This window comes from Rhinolophus sinicus, chromosome 14 (assembly GCF_057876585.1).
Source record: "Rhinolophus sinicus isolate RSI-liver-muscle chromosome 14, RSI-T2T, whole genome shotgun sequence".
NCBI lineage: Eukaryota > Metazoa > Chordata > Mammalia > Chiroptera > Rhinolophidae > Rhinolophus > Rhinolophus sinicus.
Genome location: NC_142514.1, coordinates 114,810,006 through 114,816,005, shown reverse-complemented (window position 1 = coordinate 114,816,005; position 6,000 = coordinate 114,810,006).

Here is a 6,000-nt window from a genome sequence, read left to right as displayed (position 1 = left end):
AGAAAAGAAAAGAAACCATTCCATATGAAATCAAAAGAAAGCAGGAGAAGATTATATATACCGGGGGTGACAGGAAAACGTATATAGGTGGACACTTTGGTCAACATTACTCAAGCAGTAGTTCGCCATAATCAGAGGTGTCTGGACACTGATGGTAACCATTTTGAGCACCTCTTGTAATTGCAGAAGTCAAACGTGAGTTGTATTCATCTTTTGTTATCAGTGTATATTGAGCATTACAATTTTAAAAGTTTTTCCTTTCTTAAAAAAAAAAAAATATATATATATATATATATATATATATATATATATATATATATATATATATATATATATCTTAAGCAAACACTGTAAGAGACAAACAAGGTCAATATATGACAAAGGGGTCAGTCTATCAAGAGGATATAACATTTCTAAATATGCATGCACTCAACTTAGGTGCAAATATTTACTGACCTGAACAGAGAAATAGAATAGCAGAGGACTTCAGTATACCACTTTCAACAATGGATAGATCATCCAGACAGAAAATCAATAAGGGAACATTAGACTTAAATTACATATTTAACCATATATACTTAACCAACATTTATTAAATATGCCATCCAACAGCACTAGGATACACATTCTTCTCAGGAAGTGCGATGCCTCAGCTTTGTTATTTCTCAAGACTTATTTGGGTATTTGGGGTCTTCTGTGGTTCCCTGTGAATCAAAGTGGTTAATACCCACAATAGCTATAGTATTCACTCAATTCAATAGCAAATAAAAATTTATTTTAAAAGGGCAGAGGGATTGAATTGACATGTTCTAAAGAAGACATCCACATGGCCAATAGGTACTAGAAAAGGTGCTCAATATCATTAATGATCAGAGAAATGTAAATCAAACCCACAATGAGACACCATCTCACATTTATTAGAAGTGGCTATTATCAAAGTGACAAGAGATGACAAATGCTGATGAGCATGTGGAGGAAAGGGAACCCTTGTGCACTGTTGGTAGGAATGTAAACTGCTAGAGCCACTATGGAAAAATTAAAAATATAATTTAGAAAATTAAAAATAGAACTACTTTATGAGCCAGCAATCCTGTTTCTGGGAATATATCTAAAGAAAATGAAATCCTTAAGTCAAAACTATATCTGTACCCCTATGTTCATTGCAGCCTCATTTACAAAAGACAAGATATGGAAACAACTTAGGTGTCCACTGACAGATGAAATGGATAAAGAAATATAAATGGAATATTATTCAGCTGTAAAAAGAAGGAAATTCTGCCATTTGTGACATCTATGAGCCTTGAGATCATAATGCTAAGTGAAATAAGACAGAAAAATAAATACTGCATAGTATGACATATATGTGAAATCTGAAAAAAAATTAAACTCTTAGAAACAATGCAGAGAAGTGGTTGTAGAGGTTGGGTGTTGGGGAAATAAGGAGAGAATGATAAAATGGTACCTACAACCTTTCAGCTATAAGAGGAAAAAGGTCTGAGGAACTAATGTAAAGCATGGTGACTACAGTTGGTAACACTATTGTATAACTGGAATTTGCTAAGAGAGTAGAACTTAAACATTATCACACATTAAAAGTATGTATGTGTGAGGTGATAGAAAATTAATGAGATAGTGAAAATTCTTTCACAATGTATACATATATCAAATCACCATAATTACATTTTAAATATCTAATGATTTCATTTGTCAATTATACTTCAAAAAACCTGAAATTTAAAAAAGGAAAAATAAAAAAAGTCTCAAAACAAAACCCTGCCTCATAGTGCTGACATAGTACACTCAATTATGAAATTCCATTTTTGTGTTAATGTATTTTCATGGGTATATATACATATAAATCTTCCATTAAATTCTCAGTGATGAGATATATCATTACTTGTTCTTTTGCCCTTCCCTCGATATCTAGTTGTGTCTAATAACTCATTGAATGAATGGAATTAATATTAAAATAATCAATTTAATTATTACCACATTTACTTCTCAAAAAGATTGGTGACTACATGATTAAAAATATTTACTAATATGAGATATCAAATAGCTCTCAAATTTGAGGTAGCCATATTGACTTTGTGTGTTACATACGTGAGGCTGGCCCAATTTGATATAATAAGGAGAGAAAATTCAGAAATTGTCTAGGAGAGAACATAATCTTTATCAATGTTTTTAACTACTTTGGACTTAAATTATCTGTACTGTTTATGGAAATTTCAAAGGGAACACTTTGCCATGTAACTTATTGATAAATTCATCCTCATCAGTATCATTTCTTTTCATTTGATTTTTCCTGCAGTTAGAGATAGAATAATAATATCTACCATTTCCTTTCAATGCTAGTTTAATTAACATATAACATTGGAAAGATAATCGTATCTGTGAAAATAAAAATGAAACTATTCTCTAAATTAAATATCTTCTCACTAATAAAAATATCTATTGTTCTCATACATCTCAATAGCAAGAAAACAAACAGATTTTTAAAAAATGGGCAGAAGAACTGAACTGATATTTTCCCAAGGATACTCAAATAGCCAACAGATAGACATATGAAAAGGTGCTCAATATCACTAATTCTCAGGGAAATGCAAATTACAACCACAAGAGGATATCACCTCCTACCTATTAAGATAGCTTTTATCAAAAAGGTGAATGACAATCTTTTGTTGAGCGTATGGAGAAGAGGGGACGCTTGTACACTGTTGCTGGGGATGCAAATCGGTACAGCCACTGTACACAACTTTATACAGGTTCATCAAAAAATTAAAAATTAAACTATTATATGATCCAGCAATTCCTCTTCTGGGTATATAACCAAAGGAAATGAAACCAATACCTGAAAGAAATAACAGTACTCCCATGTTCATTGCAGCTTTATTCACAATAGCCAAGATGTGGAAGTAACTCAAATGTCTGTGAACAGATGAATGGATAGAGAAATTGTGGAAATATGTATATATACATATATATATACACACACATATATATGTCTATATATGTCTATATAGGTCACTATATATGTGTGTGTATATATACATATATACATATATATGTATGTATATATATATTCATATATATATATATATATATACATATATATATATGTATATATATGTATATATATACACTGGGGATGCCAAAAAAATGTATTCAAGTGGACGTGTTGGTCAACGTTGCTCAAACAGTAGTTCGCCATAATCAGAAGTGTCTGGACGCTGATGGTAACAACTTTGAGCACCTCTTGTGATTGCAGAAGTCAAACGTGACTTATATTCATCTTTTGTTATCATAACAAAAGGTGAACACAAGTCATGTGGGTACATTGTAAGGAGAGCGTTACATTTGTGATAACATGGATGAAACTGAAGGACATTATGCTAAATGAAATAAGCCAGACAAAGAAAAACAAATACTGCTCGAGTTTACTTTTATATGGATCTAAAATAGTTGAACACAAACAAGTAAAGAGTAAAACGGTGGTTGCCAAAGTGAGAGGCGGGGGTGCAGAATGGGAAGATGTTGGTCAAATGGTATTTGCAGTTTCAGTTATGTCGGGTGATTAAGTCTAGAGATCTAATGAATGGTTGATGATTATATTTGATACTATATTATATACTGAAAATTTTCTAAGAGAGTAGATTTCAGGCGCTCTCACCACAGTCAAAAAATGGTAAATGTGTAATAAGATGGATATGTTAATTAGCTTTACATAGTAATTATTTCACTAAAATTCAAAATATCATGTTTTACACCGTAAATATATACAATGTTTATTAAAATCTCAAAATGAATAAAAATGTGTTTTGATTTTATTTTCAAATGTATGTTGAAAATTCATCTTTCAAGTGAAAACTATGGTTTAAAATTATTTTAGTAAAGTGAAATTCAGTACCACAAATATCCTTTACATGGTTCTGACTAACTAGCATAAAGGAGTCATTGATATGCAAGACCTGTACTGTGGAGTTTACACCATCTGTAAAGCATAAAAAGTAGTTTAGTTATAGCATTATGTATTTGAAACTGTAATTTTAGTTTAGTATATTTTTCATTCCACAAATTTGAAGTACAAAAGAGAAAGGAATAATGATGAAATCATGAGGCTCTCAACACAACAAGCAAGTTGTAAATTCTCCAATTAGCAATAATTGCACAATCAGCACTTACTCTATACTTGAAACAAATGCCTCTTTAAAGAAACTACAATTTAAATATTCCTCATATAAATGTACAAAACAACACTATCTCAAAAGGAAATAAAATAAAAACATACTGATAGCTGAAGTAATTGCTGTGTTCAAGTTATCTATTTTTACTTTAAAAACATATGCCCTACTTACTTATTCCCATCTCCAAAGATGAAAAAAACCATATATATATATATTTTTGCATTTTTCAATTGAAGCCATGCTCACTTACGTTGAAGAGAATAATAGACAAATCTCATAATATTGAGGGAAAATAGAATAAATATACATTAAATAATCTCAATTTTTAGCATAATTAATGTATTTGTGCTACTGTATTTTCTACCAAAATTTCTAAGAAAAGGACAAAATATTCATAGCTTGACATTTTGGCTGTTGGAAAATGCAAAAATGAATACATTTTAAATAGTAGTTTGTTTCTTAGCTGTATTTTATTTCTTATTACTCTTTTTTCATTCATTAATTCATCAGATATATACGGAAGATCCAGGCTTTTTTTATTTTTAACTAATAATAGATTTATAGGAAGTTACAATAATATGTACATAGAGTAGATGTCAGTGAAAATGGCATAGTAGGGAACTACAAAAATCGGACTCATCAGCAAAAACAATGGATAAACCGGCAAAAACTGTCAGAATCAAAACTGGCAAAAACTGTCAGCTTTCTTGACACTGTGGGTTCTATGCAAAAGCTTAGACCAATCAGGGAATGCTTAATAAAGAAAAACAAAACGGAACAAAACAAACAAAACTGCTAAATCTCAGTAAGAGAGCTTTGTACCATTTTAATTTATATGTTGATCTCATCCCCTGACCCCCACCTTGGTAGTGGTCTTGAAGATACCAGTAGGCATTCCTGGTACAAGTGTCTACTACCAGAGAGAGTAGAGTGGACTTTACTCTCAAAGAATTGTGCTTGTTCATTTGACCTGTCTGGTGGCTCCCTGAAGGTCTGGTCTGAAAGGCTTGTATCTATTTGCCTAACTCAGTACTCTGCTAGAGCTGAGGGGACTACAAGGTAGCATTTGTCAAATTTATTTAAAGGCAAATGTAATATTGTGACAAGGGATAACAGTTGGAGCAAGAGATAAACTAATCAAAAGTGGAACATAGAATTACCCAGCATTTCCACTCCCAGGTATTCCCAAAAGATTTGAAAACATGTTAATCAAAAGAAACATTTGTATATAAATATCTATGGTAGCATTATTAATAATAGCCAAAAAGTGAAAGCAATACAAATGTCCATCATCTGATTAATGGATAAATGAAAGTGGTATATACATTTAATAAAATATTGTTTGGTCATAAAAAAGAATGAAGTATTAATACATGCTATAACAAGGATGAACCTTGAAATCCTTATGCTAAATAAAATAAGACAGACATGAAAGGCTACATATAGTATACGGTATAATTCTATTTATATGAATTGTCTAGAATAGGCAACTCCATAGAGACAGAAAGATTAGTCACTAGAGGGTGGAGAAGGGGAAAATGAGGAGTGACTACCTAATAGACATGGAGTTTCCTTTTACGGTGATAAAAATATTCTGCAATTAGATAGTAGTGATGATTTCTCAACACTGTGAATATTCTAAAAGCCACTGAATTGTACACTTTAAAATGGTTAAAGGGTACATTTTATGTTATGTCAATTAAATCACATACACATGTATGTGTGCACATGCACACACACACACACACACACACACACACACACAAGTGAAATGGCTCTGGGACATGGATGGAAGCACAAGCTGTTCAGTCTATGA